The sequence below is a fragment of the Gymnogyps californianus genome, chromosome 10 (assembly GCF_018139145.2).
Source record: "Gymnogyps californianus isolate 813 chromosome 10, ASM1813914v2, whole genome shotgun sequence".
Taxonomy (NCBI): domain Eukaryota; kingdom Metazoa; phylum Chordata; class Aves; order Accipitriformes; family Cathartidae; genus Gymnogyps; species Gymnogyps californianus.
The window spans coordinates 8,184,573-8,207,025 of record NC_059480.1 but is presented as its reverse complement, the minus strand read 5'-3'; the positions used below and the strand labels follow the sequence as shown (position 1 = coordinate 8,207,025).

Genomic DNA, 22,453 nt, shown 5'->3' with positions numbered 1-22,453 from the left:
ACCAAGAGGGCAGAAACACTTAGCTCTCAGGTGCCATAGCTCATCATCATATAGTTCTCTGCAGAGACTTAAGGTTAGTTATCATAGCCAAAAAGAAACAAGGAGACATTTCTCTCAGAGCAAAGTGACAATCCACAAACAGTTTTCTGCTCATCTTAAGTTTCTATGTGGTCTCACATCTCATTCAGCTTGCCACCCAGAGCACAAAGCTTTTTAGCAGTTTAATTCAATGTACTGGCAGTATATTAAAGAAATATACATATTTATTTGATTTTGGTGCTGGTGATTTGTTCTTTTTGCTTTTCACTTACATCTAGGCAATGTTGTTAACTCCTTCAGCTAGGGATTTTATTCTTACTATCTAAATAAAAAGACAACAAAAGTATTCTGATCTCTTTTTACAGACAGAGACTATATCCAGAATTTTCAAAGAGTTTTAAAGGAAGGAAGAGGACAAAAGGGACAGAGCTAATAACAGACTTCCTTGCCTACAGACAAGGAGCTGGGACACATCACTCCTAAGGCAGCTGAGCCCTGGAGCAGGCTGGAAGCCCCACATCTCAGGAGTGACCCACAGAAATTACATGCTAAGCAGTAAGCCATCAGGTACGGCACACTCAGTACCAGAATATTTCTAACCTTTTTCCCATATTAGGCTCTTAAAAGCAGTAAGGAAAATACACCCTGTCCACACCTTAGAGCCCTCTTTTGGTGTCAAATACACTCACTTTTTCTGCTTTTTTTTAAAGCCAGTGACTTGGACCACAAAGACTGGAGCCATCCTCACTCCCTTGCCTGTCCAGTGAGGGAGCTCTGTGGGCATCCTCCAAGGAAGGAGACATGGTTTTAACTCTCAAGCTAGGGGAGTAAGGGTTTTTTCTTTTTTCTTTCTTTTTTTTTTTCGAAAAAAACCCAAAACTTATAAAAAAAATGATTCACATTCCTATCCATAGCAGCCACACTCATTTTTTCTGAGGTAGTCTATGTCAACATGTATGTTAGCCATGGTCTGAGTGGAGCCTCCCGCTAGATCAACCCTGCCATCCACTCATTTCTGAATTGTGTTGCTGCTGCAAAACTGCTTAGAACAGGATGCTTCTAAATATGCCAAAAAGCAGAACAGGAGGCACTGAGAGGAATTTTAAGACAAAAAGAATGAACTGGAAAATGAGTATAAGGTCTTCCAAGGGCTCCCCCAATAAAGGCTGACTTTTAATTTATTCGGGGTTTTGGGTGTTTGTTTGTTTTGGTTTTTTGTTTTTTTGGGTTTTTTTGTTTTTTTTTTTTTTACCAGCTAACTTATATTAGGAAGTAATGTCCTAATTTTTGAAGGAGTCCTTTAGGCTCCTTAGAAACTTCTTCATGATTTACTTTCATGATTTACTTGATCATTACACAAGGGTGGTTTCAATATCCTTATGTTTCTCATTGTTTTGCATGTGGCTATCTATTACAGCAGAAGAAATTACAAAACTCCTAGAAGATACTATCATTTTCATATCTAGTAAGCCTGATGAGTTTTCTATGAGCAGGATGCATGAAAAGGTACATAAGGAAACTGGATTACAGGAAAGAAATAAAAATATGGAGAAACAGGAGAGGACAAAGAAAGGTGAGGTTATTTCACATACCGATACAAAAATGAGGGCAGAAGTTCTATTTTTTTTTTTGTTGTTTATGGAGGCTACAGCTCTCCTCTGAGCTCGTTAATGATTCATTGCATATCACAGGATTAAAAACAAGGAACGGGTACATCAGCAAGCCTGAGCAGCTAGCCAGATTTCTGACTCAATCAGCCAGCATTTGCAAAAGCCTCCTCTCTTTGAAAACTCCCTATTCTTTTCTCAGAAAAAAATCCACAACTATTTTCCTCTGCAGTACTAACTTCCAGTTGTAAATAGTGAGGTACCACAGAACCCTCACCTGAAAGCACAGGCTCTGGCTGGTAGCCTTGACTGCAGCAAGCCTGTTGTCTGCAAGGCCAAGAGAATGTGCTTGAGGCTGGCTTTGGTTACTGGAGACAGGTTGTAATCCCCTCCCACCAACAGAGCTGATGACAATGGGGGCAGAAGCAGAAATGAGTATTCGTTGTTGAAAGTTCTTTACTTTAAAGAATACTCAGACAGGCCTTTGTTCATAATTTAAATGCTTCAAATTAGAGGTATACGCTTCACTAACGTTCCCCCTAGCATCAAGAGGGCATTTGTCAAAGGCTTCAGTGGGAACCAAAATTATCCCTTAATGATTTTGCCAGTACAAGACTTACCTATTTTGCTATTGCAAATCATAACCCACAGTCAAATCAACAAAATGTTACCAAATCAAGGCACAGGAACTCAGGAAGTCTTGGAAATCACCGCTTTTGTCTGCCGGAAATGAAATGCCCTTCTCCGGTTTCAGTTTCTGCTGTTGCAAGTCAGATTGTATTGCAGTACCTTCTGCTAAATCAATCACACTGTAAAATACATTAACACTACTCACCCCAAAAATGCTGTTTTTCACGTAATTTTAGGATGATGATGACACAAAGCAATCAAAGCAAGACCATTGACATATACAGCTAATGCTCTACCTTCATCTCATCACATTGTCCTTCAGAGTTATAGCCCAAATGGTACTTATGCATTCCATTGTATTTTGTCTCTTACACCCATAACAACGGCACCAATGACATACAGAGCAACATGACTAGGATCTGTCACATGCAGCTCAAGCTTTCTCAAAGGGGGAAACCTGCTAGTGCATATTTTATATTCAGTTTCTAATTACTGTCTTAATTTGTGACTCTGCTGTCACATGTGCTTTTATGACAATTGCAAAAATCAAAGAAAGCATGTTTTGTTGTTCCAGTAAAAATGGTGAGGTATGAGCAGATTTCTTCTTCAGAAAAGAGAGGTGTTTCTCAGAAAAGCTTTCAGTTGAGTCCTGAACAAGAAGTAGAAGTTGGTACTCAAGATTTCAGCTCTCCAGTGTTTGGATCAGATCCCACATGCATTCTGGAAGAGAGATGTGAGTATATGAAATTTGAATATATCTTACGGGCTCTCTCTATCCCACTGAAAAATAAGATGCTCATAGATCATTACTGTATAGAGTTCTCCAGATACAGCTAATGATTCATCATGTACCTGTTCTGATAATCAATTACTCAGTGCTATACAGGAGCTTATCAAAACCCTTACTATATATTGTTAGATGCTTGTTATACATCTGATTGCAATATGGCCAAAAAGACAGAGAACTTCTATTTTGTAAAGTAAAAGAAAAAGTTGATATACTCAAAAGCTGGGCCTGCATGCCTGGAAACACAGTAAAACACGTATACATTAAAAAAAAAAAAAAAAGGCAAAAGAAAACTTACATCAATAAATGGAAAATTTAATTAAAAACAGAGGATGAAGATGGATTCTGTGCATTTTTCAGGATCAAGTGACCTGGAAAAAGAGAGAGAAAACCATGAGTGGATAAAAAGTGTTTACAGTACAAATGAGAAAAAATAAAGTTCAAATAACAAATTTAAGTAATTAAAATTGGAAAGGGAACTTCAAAAAAGATTTTAAAAGAGAAACTCTGGAAATTATATACCCAATGATATTTGACACTTTATTTACACAAAGACACATAATTTTCCCCTCATTAGTGCATATTTCTTCCCCTTCTACAGTCATTTAGCTGCTACAGTGTCTCAGACACGATCATTGTGTTTTTCCACTTTTGGTCATTAGTATTTGCATGGCAGTGGCTCCAGACACCTATAGGGTGCCCATATTTGAGATGAAGTACCTACAAAAGACTAGAGATAATCCTGGTTCAGAGAGGCAACAGTCTAAACCCTTTATCCAGCAAAGACACTCTCTTTTCAGAAAAAAATGACAGGTAAGTGAGAAAGGCTACTCACAACTGAAGCTACATGACTTTATTTTGTAGAGCCATTATAGACCTTCCCCTGTCTGTTTTGAATAACTCTTTCAAACAAGGACTATATATGCATGCCAGTAAAACACTTCCTTCCCCAGGTAACCCTGTCTTCGGACTAGCATGCATGTTTCCGCAGAAGGTTTTCATGTTTCCATCCCTGTACCATTCTGAAATTACTTGGAGTGGTTCCCATACCAACTCAAGAACCTCTGAATTTTGCCTGAGTTTTTGAGAATTGTGTACCCTAAACTGTAGGACTGAAAGCAAAAGAATCAGCTACGATTTCTTTCTCACAGCTACAGAGCAAAGTTACTCACTTCAGTTTTCCCCAATTCTGGCAACTCAGGGCACCATGAGTCATTTTCCTCTCTTGCCAACTACTGTTTCAAAGCACAAATCTCCATAAGGGGAAATTAAGTATTTCTACAAACTCACCCTTCAAGAGCCAAGAGAACTGTCTCACTGAGAGTGCTTCTTGACATGACACACAGAAAAAAACCTCAACATAATCACTGCAGAGTAATCAGAAAATGTAATCATATTCCAGACCTGTCATTTCTTCTGTTTCTCAGACAGGCAAGTACACTTCTGACATTTGGGGCCTGTTTCTGCTGCCACTGAAGTCAAAGGCAAACCCTCCACTGCCTTGAACAGGCACAGACCCACTATTATGTTATAGAGCAGAGCTATTGTAAAAGAGCAAGGATCTTCCTCAGGAGGATAGATATACATAGCTGAGCTGCTGCTCTTCTCCAGCTATTCTACAAGGTAAGTTGTAGGGTTTCACAAATAGAGAGAGACAAGCGGTAACAGGATCAAGAGCTACTCTTCCTGTGGGAGGGACCAAATTAAATTTTCCTAAGATTAATTTACCTTCCCTATTTCCCCTAAATAAATAAATAAACAACACAACAGCAGAACAAGACAAGCTTATTCTAGTGCTTAACTAATTAACAGTACTAATTAGTGTTTAATGGCAACGATAATTATAATCATATCCCTGTGAGTCTATTAAGGCTGCCACATCAGATGGATCGCAATGTTCCCCCTCCCTCTACAAACTTAAATCAATATCACTTCAAACCTGACAGAGTCATTTCATGAAAAGTGATCAGAGAGTCACCTTTAATTTCTGTGCTAAACTGAGAAATTCAAAAGCCTTTTGAGTGGTGGGAGGAGAAAGGATGAAGCACCACTTTGAGTAATGAAATCAGTAAAAGAAGCTCCTTGCTGTCCCACATAGGCATCATTCTTTAGGTTTTCATTTGAAGTAGTCAAATATAAACAAACCCAAAGCCAATATTTACAGGCTCTGTGCAACTAGCATGTTTCTCATAAAAACACAGAAACACAGAATAATTTAGGTTAGGAAGGACCTTTGTACTCCAATCTACCATTCAAAGTAGGGCTACCCCGACCAGTTTACCCATGGCTTTGTCTAGCCAAGCATTGAATATCTCCAAGGATGGGGATCCCACCCTCTGGATACATGTTCCAGTGTTTGATCACCTTCATGGTGAAAAAACTTTTTCCTTATATCAAATAGGAATCTCATTGCAACTTGTGTTGCTCAGTCAGGCAGAGGCATCAGACACCCTCTATAGCTCAAGATCTGGATGGCAGCACCCTCTCGCTGGAGCCCTGTCTGGGTTGAGGCCTCTGATGTGCCAAGTCGCTCCAGCTGGTGCTGGAGATCATGCCCCATGGCACACTGTAACTATTACTGGACAGTTTTAAGCAAGTTTTTCAAGTCTGCTGTCTTGAACAGAATTTCTGGGCCACTCTGCAACCCTGCTAACTGCTGCTACAACTGTTACCTCTCTGCTAGCTACAGGCCGGGAGCTGTGCTCTTATGTAGCCAGCTGAATGGTGCTTGACTTTCCCTGAGCAGCTGTCAGTTGGAGACAATAGCTGTAGCACTTCCTAATCAAGAAACAGCCAACAGACGCTCTCTGTTAGAGTTGATAGAAGCAAAAGCCTCTGGAAGCTAGACCTCACTGGCAGCAGTGAGCCAGAAGTTCCCAGCCGATGTAGCTGTCAGATGTTCCCTGAAGCTCTCTCCAGAAGGCTGGAAACTGCTGCAACAACTGTTGCCTTTCTGCTACCCCTCTCTGCTTGCTCTTTCAAGCCCCAAATCCTCATGGACAAATGATTTGCTTGTTCTTTAAAGTAAAGAAAGGTCAGTGGGCCCTTTGGGAAGGATCATAAAAACCACACAATTGTAGAGTAGTTGGAACAAACCTACTCTGAGTTTACTAACAAAATATAATCAGAGGGGGCCAATACAGAGTCTGGGAGGTTTCTGAATCATACTGATAAATATCCAGACCCAGCACCCAGCTAAGACAACCACAGAGGACATCGGATATAAAGCAGACAAGAAATTCCTCTAAGGAATGGGCAGAAGAACACTGCAGCAATTAACTCTGCTTTACACAAGGCCACACCTGACCATTGCATGAGAACAGGGAAGAAATATGGGGAAGCTATGGAGCAGCTAAAAACTAACATAAGCATGGCATGGTACTAAGATACATATTCAGATATAGGTCAGGGCTTCACACACATAATAAACATATACAGCAGAAGTACTCTTATGAGTATTATAATAATGAAAACAACATGTAGGAACATAAAATTCTAAGAAAAAAGAATTTGGGGCATCCAGAGGTCAGAGTTGAGAGTACGACTCTTACTGTTTCCAATGCCAAAAGCAGAAGCACAGTAGAACTGAGTCCCATAGCAGCTTTTGTTGTTGTCATTAGCTCTAAACATGGTAGAAGGAATCTCGTAAGGGAGAGACAACTAGCTAGGGAACACAAGCTTTTGATCTATCTTAGTCAACCACCTACCTTATTGTGATTTTTTTGTGTTTTTCTTTTTAGAATAATCATAAATACTAAGAAAAAAAATAATCTTGAAGTTCAAGTCTCTCATTTTGCAAGAACAATTGTCAGTTCGAACAAACACTTGAGGGGCAGGGACTTGTCCCTGTTCCCTGATCATCACCCTCTCTCCATCTCTCCCACTAGGAGTATATCTTTCCCTATCTGTTATGCTAATTCCAGGAGGAAGTCAAATATACATTTCCACTAGTGACTAAAGTTCTGATCCTACAATTGGTTAAACACAAGCTTAATTTTATGCATGTGAGTCATCCCATCAACATTCCCATATGCCAGAGACTTTGTGGGATTGGTGCCTAAAAATGAAACCATTATGACTGAACTCCATTTCTGAGTTGCAGAACCGGGGTTGGAAAGTACATGAAGAACTGAGATACTGGAACATAAATCCACAGTATAACATAGGCCAAGGAAGTAAGCATTTAAAATAATAATAAAAAAAAAAGATTAGCTAATTCCTTATTCTGAAAAAAAAAAAAAACAACCCCACACCAGAGTTGATGTTATTAATTAAGAAGTTTCATTCTTGTTACCCAACAGTCAGTGCTTCTCCAACAAAAACATGGCAAAATGCCTCATTTTAAAGAACACATGCCAGACTTTGGATTTAACTCTGCCTGCTTTTGGCCACTACAGTATCATAAATTTGGTACATCTTTCATTCTGGCCCCATATGTTAGAAGTAGGTCTAAACCCAACTCTTTTCTACATATGCAAAACAAAAAAACTTCAGGGATTCATAGTATCAATGAAAATCCCTAACATACTTATCATTTTACATTTGAAAAACACTTTACAAACTTTAACTAAATTATTAGAACTAAATATAACTAATTAATACACTAATGAATTAATCATACGAGTACTGTGTATGCTGCTTAAAATGGCTGCAACATTTTAGTAATTAAACGGTTCATTACAACAGTGGTAACTGTCAGCTCTATTGCAGGAACACGTGCCAGAATCAGACTTGTGCTGTAAAAGAAGATGGTAGAACAACATTTAATAACTCAGAGTGAAATCTCAATACTTATATTGCTGGACATGTCTAAAAGCGATGGGCCCAGAATCTCTCTTCCTTGACATCTTTGCCACCTGCTAAAAGACAAGTGTATTGCACAACTGTTACTCAAAAGCAAACATGATTTATTACTTCAAAGTTCAGTGGAATCTCACACTATTAGTAAATCAAATCTTCTTCAGCCTTTCCACAAAGTATTTTATAGCATCATCTTTCCCTGTGTACTAAAACCACTGTTTTAATATATATTAAAGTGTATCTCCTGTAAACCCAGTGCATGCTCAACACTTAACATCATATGCCATACACAGAGTCATTATCAGAAGAGAGCAAGTAATTTCTTCACAAATATCACTGCTTTGTAGTTCCAAACTATCCAAGGCTTACCTCCTTCTCTAGACATTCTGTAAATACACTACTCACAGGCTATGGCAACTGGGGATTACTCTGATTTGAACTTGCATAGCAAAACCTGCTTAATTCTGTTTCTCCTATTAAGCAGATTAGTTGAAAAACAAAAATATATTATTTTATTTTACAAGGGAAACTTTTAATACCAAAATATGAATTTAAAATTTAGAGTGTGCAAATATTTACCATGCTCTCGTCTCACAATGTTCCTGATAGCAAACTTACCCCTGACAATATTCATCTCCTGTAAACACTGGCAAAGCAATTTCAGAATTGTTATTCCATTGCATATTCACTAGCTGTTGCTGGAGGTATTTTGTTCAGCTCTAATTATCACAGTTAATAAGATCAATATTTTCATTACTGAATGCTGCAGTAAGGCAAAACATGCTTAAAAACTTACATTTACAAAATCCCAAGAAATTTATTTCTTGGGAAATCCTAGTCTTCTATTGCAAAAGCAAAAAGCCCTCAAAATTGGAGGAAAAAAACACTTTTGGTGTTTGTTGTTCTGATGATGACAAAAAATTAAAATTAAAACATCCATATTAGTCAGGGGTGCTTTTAGAGAAAAGAGGTATCTTTTTTCTAATTGCTTTTTTACTACTATTTACAGGTGTCCAATGGCTTTTTCAGGAGAAATAAGCACTGAATTTGGAATCACTCTCACAGCCCTTAGTGTTGACACTATCACTCTCTTTGCACCCTCGCCTACCTTAAAAAAACAGAAACCTGAAAGAAAAGCAGAAGCATTACAATCTAGTGGCAGCGTTTAAAACTGCGCTTCAACACTGGCAACCAGAGACCAAAGGAAATGAAAACAATACAGCTGCAGCAGACAAATGAGTGCTAGGTCTGAGGAAACAGCGCAGCCCTCAGCATCCCTGCCCTGAGAATGGAAGCACCAGGCCTTGGGGCTTTCGGCCGGCTCTTCCGTCTGCAGAGAGCATCCACTTCTGCCATAGAAGACACAACAGTCTCTGCCGCCTTTGGATCTTGTGACAGCTACAACAGCACCGAGAAAAAGGAAGCAAAATACATACATCAGACCTCCTGTTTCTCAGATATCCGGGCTTTGTTAGCTAGTGTTCTTCATGTCTAATAATAATAGGTCAGAAAAGGATTCTGAGCCTATAACTCTTTATTTCCTGGCATTTTTCTCTTCTTTTTGAAGAGGAAAGCTCAAATTTGCACTTGGAAAACACTCTTCCATCCATCCACGCAACCTCTCCAAATACAACTTTCTTAATGAATTGACAAATCACTGTGCCTCTCCCTCTGCAGAAATGTCAGTCAGGAAATTGTCACTGTAAACCACCCAAAAATAATTCTGTGCTCATGTTGAGTAATTATTTTCAAAACTGTTCCTGCAGCAAAATATGATCAAATATCAAACAGATACTGTATAATTAAGCAGCAAGACACAACAGGGAGTAGAATATAAGTCTAGGTGCTTTATTAAGCATGAGGCTGAAGGCACAGGTTGTCAAAGCAGAAAGAAGTGCATTATATTGCACAGCTTGTAACATAAAGCTGTTTCCTAGGGTAACATCCTCCACCTGTTGAGGTTTTGCCACCCACTGTGTCCACTTGAATTGGTTTTCTTCATTTCCATGACCACCTTTTCTACTCAACTAGTTCTACTTCCTCTCCAACTAACATGCTAAATTTGCAATTTACAGCATCAGAGCTGACAAGATATTTAGAAGCCAAAACCACAAAAGACAAGACAAATTTGGCATAACACTTCTAGGAAAGGCAAGTGAAAATGCTGGTGAAACACGCTAGGCAGTTCCCCAAGCACATTCAGTTTGCTATTAGCTATATGAGCTTTCATAAAAAAACTGTTCTTTTAAGATGACAATTACAGCAGCATGGCCAGCTTGATCTACTGTCCAACTATGAAACACTTAATTTAAGAAATGGAGGAAAGCTATTTAATAGGAGAAACATAAAGAGAAGCCATTTGGGGACTTACCTGATTAGTAAGCTTCACATATTCATTTTCTAACAGACGCAAATGCAAGCAGCAGGCTTAGAATTATAGGAGGCAGTGTATGTGTGGCTAATTCACAGACTCAAATGAGACAATATTTGAACTGTATTGCTGTTTCTCCACCAGAAAAGAGCTGGCAAAGGGCTAGGAGAACAGAGGGTGAAGGCAGATGGTTACTCAGAAAACCTAAAAACAAACACGCAAATAAAGAGAGTCTCCAATGGACATTAGATCAAGCCAATGCAACCCACCTATATTCTTGATTCTCCACTTTCACTTGATTGAAAAATGAGTTAGATTCTTATCTGCAAGGGGGGTGTAAAAAGAAAACAACAGGTTTGATTCCTTGTCTGGACATATCACTCTGGCAAGATGCATTATTTCTAAATGTGGCAGCAGATATGAACAACCATTTCCAGAAGTAGTCTTTTCTCTTTTTCTTTTCATGAAACAGCACTGGATTTTGGAAAAGAACAAAGGTATTCATCATTAAAACTAATCCCTCGACAACATGTGCCAGGAGCCCTGGGAATTCATCAGTCACCAGCACTACCCAGAGAACTCTCATAAACCACAAGTCTGTGGCTAGTCCGAATTATGACAGCAGGAGAACACTGGATCATCCTATTGAAGAATCTCAATCCAAAGACTGTACTGAGAATAACTCAGGTTTATACTGCATCATTTCCCATTTTCATTATGTCACACAACAGATTTAGAGACTGTTGGACTCCATTGTCTGTTCTTTTTACTGTCTCTGTCACTAGAATGAGACACCCAAAGCGTAATGCCAAGTGCAGTCTGTGAAACATAGTAATACACTGAACTCCTTCATATTTTCTAAGTCAATTTGCCAGGCACTCCACTATGTTCTTACAGGCTGCCGCAGCTGTAAAAGAGAACAAAAGCAGTTGGCCATTCTTATCACAGGGTAAACTGTTGCATGACAGATCTTCCACAGAACAGATGCCATTACTAGGCACACCTTTGTGACACAGACTGTATAAACCACATAGCAAGAAATAGTGCAAACATAACACATTATGGTTATCATTTTAATACCGTATTTGTGAGACCTTTTGAAAATACAATATTTATGGGTGTGCATATATTATATACATATATGCATCTATATAAATGTATATTTCCATACCAGGAAAGCCAAAATTCCTCACTACCTTAGGTGAGGAAAGGTGAGGACAGACCATGTGCAGTGTTAATACAGGAGAGTTCTCTGCCAATGGACAGAGAGAGAAAATGAAGGCAAAATAAGACTTTCTTGCTTGGGTCTAAGGTGCATAATCACTGCTGTGGACAGTATCTAGTCTGGAGACCATAGCTGTGGTTGAAAGGGGAACAGCATCGCCCTCATCCCACAGCATTCCTAGTCAGGGTCTCATTAGGCATGTTTTGCAAAGGAAAGCTGGAATTTATCCTATATACAAAAAAGCCACTGCAACTCTACTCCAAATCTTTGGCTGCAGAAACTAAACCCAGAATTATACTCTTATGTTCTCAGAGATACAAAAAAACCCTCAAAACCCAGAAATCTGAAATGTTCAGAAACAATTGCCAGGAGTTTTTTATTTATTTGTTTGTTTGATGGTGGTCTGTGTCTAATAAACAATGCATCCTCCTAAGCCATTCAATTAAATTGAAACCAAACAAAGAACCAAAATCCATCCATCTCTCTCCCCACCCCCATTCACAGGAAAACTTTGATCTGTCATGCTGTCAGTAAAACCAAAAAAACACTCGACCAAAAACATTCCTATCACTCCACTGCTTTACTTAGACTCTGCTAGTTAAACTCCACTCAAGTAATCAGTTACCATTTATTGGTCCATTTATCTCCTAGTCTCTTTAGTGTAGTATCTCTACAATCAAATACAAAAATAAAATACTGTAACTCAGTAAGAGCAGTGCAAACACTGTTAGGAAGGGACTGTGCTATTTGAAGGTCAAGTAAAACAGCATTTGGAGTCAAGTGGCAGTCAAAAACCTGCCATATTGTGCTGCCATTACAAAGGTTTATGCTCTCCATTACACTGAAATATAACTAGACTTGCTCTGGAATTTCTGCTCATTTACGCCAGAGTAAATCAGCAAAGGTTCTGGATCATAGGAATTAAGTTCACTGATGACTGAGCTTAGTCACATCACAGAGGGATACCTGCACAGTGTTTAATCAGAGAGAGCTTAGTTCTTTCTTTATATATAAACTCTAGATCTTAGATCTTAGAGGATACAATTTTCTGTTCTGCCGGTGAATCACGGCTTGAAGTTTGCTTAATTCTACCACAGCATGCATCTCATGTAATGGTCTCCCCCGCAGACAAAATGCCTACCCAAAGTACTTGGCTGTTTCAGAAAGAAACCGCTCCTATTTGCCTGAATTGGTTGGTATGGCACTTAAATAGCCACATTCACCTAGTGATTTCTCTAAATGCTTGTTTTCAAATGCTTTAAATTATTTTTGGTTTTGTTAAAGTTAGGAAAACGGTTAGGCGAGTACGGAACACATAACACTTAGAACAGATTCATATCAATCACATATTCAAATTGGGAGCATGTAAAGCAACAGGCATATTAAAAGCTGGACCACCAATTTCTACTTCTAGGACTACTAGTACTATTTTAGTTAGGCACAGAGGCATCCAAGTGAGAGAAAATTAAAAAAAAAAAACCAAGGGACAGAGGGACTGTGTAAATCCTCAGATGGCTTTGACATTTAAGTGTATTGATTTTCAGATAAGCCATGGACTTTGGCCACGATGTGACAGGAGAATGAAGAGAGCTCAGCAATGGAAGAGAAGAATTAGTAGTGCATTAAACAGCTCTGTTCCAGTCTGACGGAACCATGTGTTTTTACTGGCCACCTGGCATATCAGGTGTATTGGGTTTGCGTGGCAAGATTTTGGTAGCAGGGGGGACGGGGGTGGCTTCTGTGAGAAGCTGCTAGAAGCTTCCCCTGTGTCCGACAGAGCCAATGCCAGCCGGCTCCAAGACGGATCCACCACTGGCCAAGACCAAGCCAATCTGCGACAGTGGTAGCACCTCTGGGATAACGTATTTAAGAAGGGGGGGGAAAAACCTGAGCAATTGTAGCCAGAGAGAGGAGTGAGAATATGTGAGAGAAAGAACTCTGCAGACACCAAGGTCAGTGAAGAAGGAGGGGGAGGAGGTGCTCCAGGCGCTGGAGCAGAGATTCCCCTGCAGCCCATGGGGAAGACCATGGTGAGGCAGGCTGTCCCCCTGCAGCCCATGGAGGTTAACGGTGGAGCAGATATCCATCTGCAGCCCGTGGAGGACCCCACGCTGGAGCAGGCGGATGCCCGAAGGAGGCTGTGACCCTTTGGGAAGCCTGTGCTGGAGCAGGCTCCTGGCAGGACCTGCGGACCCGTGGCCCTGTGGAGAGAGGAGCCCAGGCTGGAGCAGGTTTGCTGGCAGGACTTGTGACCCTGCAGGGGACCCACGCTGGAGCAGTCTGTTCCTGAAGGACTGCACCCCATGGAAGGGACCCAGGCTGGAGCAGTTCATGAAGAACTGTAGCCCGTGGGAAGGACGCACGTTGGAGAAGTTCATGGAGGACCGTCTCCCGTGGGAGGGACCCCATGCTGGAGCAGGGGAAGAGTGTGAGGAGTACTCCCCTGAGGAGGAAGGAGCGGCAGAAACAACGTGTGATGAACTGACTGCAACCGCCATTCCCTGTCCCCCTGTGCTGCTCGGGGGGAGGAGGTAGAGAATTCAGGAGTAAAGTTGAGCCTGTGAAGAAGGGAGGGGTGGGGGGAAGGTGTTTTATGATTTGGTTTTTATTTCTCATTATCCTACACTGATCTGACTGCTAATAAATTAAATTAATTTTTTTTTTCCCCAAGTCGAGTCTGTTTTGCCTGTGACGGTAATTGGTGAGTGATCTCTCCCTGTCCTTATCTCAACCCATGAGCCTTTTGTTATATTTTCTCTCCCCTGTCCAGCTGAGGAGGGGAGTGATAGAGCGGCTTTGGTGGGGACCTGGTGTCCAGCCAGGGTCAACCCACCACATCAGGTTAATATGAGAGGGTATCAAAGGAGGAAACTGAAAAGCTAATGTCTATGAATGTGCACGAAAATGAGCATGCACTTACTGAAAAAGTAGAGAAAAAAAAAAGATGTCCTGCATCAATTTTAAATAACTACTGGAAGTAAGTTACTTTAATAAGCAGTTTCATAGGGCTTACGTATCACAAGTCTCTACAACTCTAAGTGCGTCCATTGGCAGAGGGATTTCACTCAAAGATCATTCATCCTTCCAGGCCTCATCTCATTCCCTGGCATAGTACGTTGTCTTTTACATTTATGCTGAATTCCTCAGTATCCTGAAACCAACCAGAATCCCGGTATCTTTGATCTTCCGCATATATTCACAGAGAGTCTCAATCTATCAAGTGTTTTCACTCCTAGTATAGCAAAATTTGGACCCCAGATTTTATATTGCAAGTGGGTAGGTAAGAGCACTCAGTCCAGAAAAGGGAAACTTTGTCTGAGTAGCGCTGTGGGTTTGAGTCCCAACTCTCCCCCTCACTAGAGTGCTCCGGTGATGACACTAAACTACCCTTAAGCTGGGAGCACGCTCCACCTTCTGCAGGAATCTGTACCACAGCATGCCACAAAAAAATGCAAGATACACGGAACCAAAAGAACAGATCTGCACTCTCATGATTAGCAGATGAGTGCATTCCTGTCTCTGCTCTTCAACCATGCCTGTATTTTACCTTTAAAGGAAATTAAAGCTAAATGGGAGTCACTACCTTCACTTTCTGTCCAAAGGCAAATGGAAATCCCTTTGCAGGCTATACAGGGTACAGGGCTGCAGATCTCAGAAAGATCTCCGCAGTCTTTAGCCATTTTGGGAAGAAAGATTGAAGTGTCTTAAATCTCTCCCTTCTCTTCCCCATCTCCACCACAGCCCATGGAGAGGTACCCCAGCTGAAGGTTATGGGTTCTGTTACAGGGCTGCTCACTATATGGCTAAAACTCTTTATTACATTTGATCCTAAATGACCTTCGGAACTCTCTAAGTTAGTCTCAGACTCCTAGGCTATAAGGGCATGTTTAAAGTATGCAATGGAGCATGTTACAGAAGCCCATGAATGCAGCCCACTGGCAACTGAAGCATGACTTCCATCTGGATGACATGGCACGTGAACAGCGGAGGTATCCTGAATCCCCACTGTGAGGAGCAACAGCCCAGCTGAGGCCTGGCCTGCACTGCGGTGGTGGGACCCATGGGGCAGCAGTGCTGTCCTTGGCCTGAGAAGCAGTCCTTGTCCCAGTCTCCCCCTTGGTGCTACGAAACACCATGGGGTATGTCTGATGACTTACAGCCATTAGGATATTTAGCAGCACGGCTGTTTGGCCAGAAAGATTGATTACCTGGCCCCACATGCCCCAGTATTTCCAGTTCTGGGGTCATCACAAACTGAACTAGCTTAAGTGATCTTCACCTACTGCACAGACTTGCCCAATGTCTCAGTGAGAGCTGACAAGCCTTACTTAAACAGAAGCCAGGGCTAATATTTTCAAAAGCAGGTCCCTGCCTTCTCATCTTTCTCCTTACACTGGGAAAATTCAGTCAATAATTATATGGGAAAAGAAAGCTCTTACCCACCTTTTTTCTTATATCACAGGGCTTTGAGCAACTTGATCTAGTGAAAGATGTCTCTCCCATGGCAGGGGGGTTGGACTAGATGATCTTTAAAGGTCCATTCCAACCCAAACCATTCTATCATTCTCTCAATATCCAGCCTTCAAGTCAGCTGTGCAGAACCAAACATGAGAAGAATTTATTGAGTTTGCTAATGGCACTGGCCTGTTTTTCTTTCCAATCTTTTCTTTATTTTCCAGTGACTGCCTTCCCTCATAGACCCTAATGACGTTTAGAACCAGATTTTTAATTAAGGTGCCCAAGAAGCAGATAGGCAATTAGGATTTTAACAAATACCTCATAGGCTAGGCATATCAGCTCTACCGATGAGGTAGGCATATAAGCGCTTTTGAAAATCTGTCAGACATCTATCTGCAACTTAAAGCACCTAATGACCTTAAGAATAATCTAACCCTCAAGTTCTAAATATTCTAGAAAGTTGTTTGTTTTTTTTTTTTAGATATATGCTATGCACATATACAGAGGGAATATTGTGGAGCCTCTTTCAAGCAAGAACCACAAACGTTAAAAAAAAAATACAAAAAACAATCCTTTGAGCCTCATAAACTTTCTAAGGAAATTAACTGTCCTGTAATCCTACTGGTAGAAAATGCATGCAAGTTGCAAACAGTATTCCAAAGCACGGTAGCAAGAGTAATTGGCTTCCCTCTCCATCCCAAAGTTCTTGACCTTTTGCTCCTCATTAGGGACATAAAACATTGGGAAAACAGTTACATTTGTCATATTTCTTGTAAAATTATACAAGTAGAAATTGAAATGGTTTGGAGTCAGTAAAGTGAATTTGAAAGGCTCCCTGTAGGAAATGGCTAAGAAAAGAATTCTTTAAATCCCCTTTAAGTAATTCTAGCAATAATTATGCCACATGCACTTGTACGATCTACTTCAAAGTATTAAAATTTTAACAAAGTGAAATTATAAACAAAGCTGTAAAATTTAAAGATGGCAACACATCTGTTACTGTTCTGGTATTTAAACCACAGATCCTGGTGAAAATAACAGTAATCATACAAACACCTGACTTTAGAGACTTTTGGATCCCTACTTTTCTCCCTACAATTCATTACCAGCTATAAAGCTCTTATTAAGAGAGGATTGCAGAATCGAAACATATTGTCCCTACACACTGTTACTCATAGGCTTGCTCCTTCTGATTTTAGTAGTATTTTTAATTTAAACGCAGGATCCCATGAAGGAGGATATCATACCAGGTGGGTCCTACTTCTTTTGACAAAAGTTTGTAACTTGCTGCTAAGAGAGAATAATTCTATGAACTTTAAGCCCTAGGATTTGAGGTAAATAACCTTAGGCAACATCTGACAGCATATTTCAGGCGTACATATTAATATGTACATTAATATGGGAATTAATGTTGCCTCTGATAGAAGTGTAAGAAAGTAATATTGATAATAATAATTTAATTCCATATGTAACATTAAAATAACTGATGTGTCAGCACAGAAATGCTGCGCTTCCAAAATTACAATACACGTCTCTTGATGTGAATTTTCATGCTGTAAATAACGATGAAAGAAACATACTAGTTGCTATAAAGGAGCATGAGAGAGAACTCCAGCCAAGGGTGTAAGAGTAATTGCCACTTCAATCTACCACTCTTGAGTAATTTTCAATAGTCAGTCAGCTTCTCTGTCTTCAGAAGCTGAAGCAATAAGGCAAGCAAAAATGATTGAACCTGTAGTTTTTCTTCCACATGCCTACTAGTTCTACACATATAGTTGTTCTATACTATATATGTATAGAACATATATAGTTCTACAAATACTAGCTCTACAAATATAACTTTAATTGCAATGAAGGATAACATACAGATACCTAGCAGGGTATGTGGGAGACAAATAATGTTTTAATAAAAAGATAAATTACCAGCAATGTCATCTCATGCAAAGTATCAAAATATTTAGGAAACCCACAAAAGAGACCTGAGCATAGTTTTGACCTGTGTAGGCTGCGTAGAAGCAGAGTCCTCAGACTTACTTTTTCTTTCATACTGTTTATTTATTTTCTATGTCTTGCTCTATGATTTGAGTGTAGAAAATGTCTGCATTCTTGTGTTATGTTTCCTCATAAAATGTCCCATTTCTGTCTCCTGCCCACTGCCACACATAAAATGGCTCATGCAATCAATTAGCAGCACAAATTTTGTTCTTTAAAAATCTGGCATATTTGAAATTTCTCAAGGGAATTCCATGGCAGACACATTTGCTAATTATGATTTAGGAATGAAACCTGAGAGAGAAACAGAAATTATCTAATTTCATTGTAACTTGTTCTCTGATTCACAGGTAAAGCTATTTATTTATTTAGAGCAAATAAAATAAATTTAATCTTTACAGTCATAATTTGGCTTGTGAAAACTTATCTCCGTTTCTTTGGGAAGCCAGGTAATTCCAAGTGTGGAAGCAAATATAAACTGACAAAAAATCTATTAAAGTTCTTCACAAAAATGATTTTTCAACAAACTTTGATATCCATGTTCTTCATTAGTTTTGTCAGATCTACAGCTTAAATGTACAGCAATCTTTCCAGAATACACCTTCTGACATTCTGACATTTATGTATTTATTATTAATCAACTTGTTTATTAAACAACTTCTTTATTTTCTGATTACGAAACAAGGGTTTTGCACATCAAAGGTTAATTAAGGGTTTTAGGATTTTTTTCAATATCCCATGCTGAAATACACAAATAAAGCTGTCTTGTGCAGACACTTTCAAATATAAATTTACAAATATATTGTGCTGCTTAGGTAACACAGCCCATATTCTTAATAGACAGAAGGGGTTTTTGCTACAAGGAATAACTGTCCGTAACAACTGCTCTTGTACGGGAAGGACTCACGGCTCCTGGAGACCGTGGTTACAGACCTCCAGCGTAGCAACATTCTTCTTGTTTAGCCTTGTAATTTTTTGCCAGGTACTCTGTACATTAAGTTGTTTCATTTCAATTGCCCTAAGGGTTTCTTGCTCACTAACTAATGGGGAGCTTGATGCGTCATTACTTTCACATAGCACAATGTGATAAAGCTGTAGGATTCTCTAGTAAAGAAATTACTGGTTCTGTTCTTAATAGATTAGTTCTCACAATATTTAGCCACACATCAGCAAGGCCTTTATATTTAAAAAGTTATTCAGAAGAGATGTTTTACTGAGTTCAACTAATTTCTATAAAATAAAGGGTAATTTCAAACACAGTTTACCTGCGCGCACACAAAAAAATGGAGACAGGGTGAAGCTATGAATTTGCTTCACACAAAAAACCCCACAGAACACCATATATTCATAAATGTCAAGAACAGGTGGGGGTTTTTGATAGCCTAATTAAACTGAAACAGCATATGAGACCTTCGGGGGGTACAATCCTTACAGTTTACTAAACCTAGGGTTGTTCGAAGATGCAGAGGTTGTGCATTGTTGTTCATTCTATAAGGCCCTGATCAGAAACTTCAGAATGGCTTATGAATCATTTCCCAGTTATTCATACAGAGCTGAGGCAGTTCGGCTAAAAGCTGCTAGACTGTAGACAAATCTCATTCTGTATGCGTTCTCACTGACTCAATTCCCAGACTACATGCTTTTCTCTACATTTTGCATATTCTTTGTTTAAAGTTTTTAATTAACATATCCAAGTTTTCCTCTCACAGCAATCCCAACAGGGAGAGTCTATCTTAAAAAATATTTTTATTTTTAACTGTATGTTGAGACAACAGTTTAGGTATCTCCTATTAACTCAGGCTATCGATCATATACTTTGATCTATTTGAATTTCACTTAACATCCTCCAGTAGTTTCCTTATTGACTCCTGTGTATCTCTGCCTATGACCTTCTGTCTAAATCTTAAAGATTAAGAGCTCCCAAATTATTGTATGTATTACTGTGAATGCTTTTACAGACATAACTGATGGGTTTTAGAACAGTCCTGTGCTAGTTGCCAAACCCTACAACTGATCTAGAGCCAGAATACGAGAAGGACGTGTCATTGACACCATGAACAAAGTCTCAGTCCCTCATTTCTTTATCGTATTTGCTCCAACAAGAATCTGGATGTATAGTATATTCAACAGCACAGACTGTAAGACAGTTCCTACTCCTGGGCAAAAAGGGTCATCATTCGTGTACTAAACTAAACTTCCTCCCAAAAATACTTGTTTTACAATATACTTGATTTCTTCTGAAAACTTCAGCCCTTATCTATGCCTGGGAAAGAAAAATTAGTCATTTAAGTAGTTAAAAGCAATAATTATCAAGTATATTAATAAAATATTGGGTAATCTACCTCTTCATGCCACATGTTCACAGTGGAGCCCTCCTACGCACTGTGGTTCAGTGGACTGGAAATCCTGGCTGTATGTTTGACCTGTTACAGCTCTTTGGAGAAGTCAGCTGCCTTCTGAATTTCCTTTTACGAAGTATGTCAGGATCTGTGCTGGACAAAGACATTGGTCAATATTTCAGCAATTATACAAAAAAATATGATGGTATAAGGTCTCCCTCATGTGTAAAGGGGCTGATCTGGTCCCAGTAAAATCAATAAAGTTTTGTTACTGACTTTGCTTGGAGCAGGACTGATCTCTAAAGGCAACAAATGCATTGAATTAGATTAGTAAATTACTGTTCCCACGACCAAGTTAAAAGACAAATGAGTAGTTAAGTGAGAGTCTGGTTACAATATCACATCACAGGGCTTCCTGGTTATTTTCTTGTGGAATTCACACAGCAGAATTTCAAAGAAAATATTCTCCCATCAGTACGCACGGGAGTTTTATATAAAATATATAAATCCTGTACAAATAGAAGGATTGTAAATCTGTCTCATACCAAAAGGAACCTAAAATTCAAAGTTAAAGACACTCTATTTTGAAATCTGCATTAAGATCAACTGATCTTCTCTTGACTGAGAGTTTCACACAGTTCTAGCTAAATACAGTAGAAAATATAGTCTGGCAGGACTGAGTATTTAATTTAAATATTTTTGAAAAAATTCAGACTACATCTTGATTAATGAAGCTTTTCTTGATTAATGGAGCGTTGCAGAAAGTCTCTGTGGGAGCATGCTATGTTAAAATGAAGAAGCTTTTAATACAGACTTTTAAAATTTTTCAAAGTGGATATTCGTACAGCCCTTAAGTCTTGCATGATCCATTTACATGCACAGATTAGAAATGATGGCATTTCCCTTTTGTAGGGGTCTCGTGTCTGCTCCCAGTGATTACATGGCACAGTCAAGCAGTCTCAGAATGAAACACTCTACAGAAAAGATGACCTATAATGCAATAGGTTATGTGCCACAGAAGACAGCATATAAATATTTTAAAATGTAGAATACATGAAAAAGCATCTTTACTTTTATTTGCTGTCTCATGCCAAGGGCAGAAGCACCTTCTTTGGTAAAGATACCGATTATGCATTGCTTATATATACATAGATATATGGATAGATATTAATATATAATAATATAACAAAATGATATGATTCCTGTGTTTATAAAATTCCTCTTATAGTGAACCCATTGGCAAGCAAGCATTTGGCCAATAAGAGCTCTTCAGTGGATAAATTCTTAATGATGGAAAGTAGGCTACACTTTGAAATTCTGTTTGCATATGACCTTATTTCCTTTCTCCCCTTTCCTTAAACTGGTATATTACCATTTTTCTCCAAAATGGCTACATAAACTTGAGTCCTACAGAGAAGACAAGCCAGTGCAAAGCACTTAAATTCCTAAACAAACAGCCTGGACTCAATGTAAAAATGACCTTTTTGATTCGAGAACTTTTTTTGAAAATTCAACATGACACACATAAAATCTTTATTGTCAGCAGCCAAGCAGTTCAGAGCTAGTTCTGTAATCCCAGTGTGGGACCTAAAGTGCACACAGGAAGCTGGATTCAATTTTTCACTTAATTCCAGAAGTTACCCATTATCCTTCCTTACTGAGTAAAAGGGGTTACTTTTCCCTGGCAAGCTCCGTAGTATGCAGAGCTAAAATTGGGTCTCAGTCACAAAAGACCTGTCAGTAGACATTAAATTATCTAATTACAACTGAACATGTTATTGAACAAGTCATATTTAAACTATGAATGACACAAGTCAAAATCCAGTCTTAAAATAACCCTCAGTGATACACATACCCCAATATAGCTTCATCGTTTTGCTACTGTCTCATACATGCAGTGTCCAGTATGAGTCACAATTGAGACTTGTGAAATGATACATACTCAATATTTTGTGGCTTAATAGGAGACGTGGCTAGAAGCAATGCAAGAAAAATAAAACCATCCAATCAAGATTATATTTTTTAAAACACAACAATTTCAGCCCACGGGGTTTTATTCATCAATAACAATTGCAGTGAGACCCAACACAAAAAGTAGGTCTTTAATATCAATAACACAAAATGCTACCTTGCTAATGAAGACATATTAGTTTATTGATTAGTTGTGCAAGAATGTTTATGTTGGTTTTGCTTCTAGTTGCTCAT

At 39.1% G+C, this 22,453-nt stretch overlaps 1 long non-coding RNA gene across 1 annotated transcript; it reads right to left on the bottom strand.

Moving 5' to 3' along the window:
- Window positions 1–2,225: 2,225 nt before the first annotated feature.
- LOC127020318 (uncharacterized) lies at window positions 2,226–20,371 on the bottom strand. The gene is made up of 3 exons (XR_007767055.1): window positions 20,252–20,371; window positions 3,362–3,434; window positions 2,226–2,996 (listed from the first exon to the last, which is right to left on the bottom strand). It is a non-coding gene; the product is annotated as an uncharacterized LOC127020318 (long non-coding RNA).
- Window positions 20,372–22,453: the final 2,082 nt, after the last annotated feature.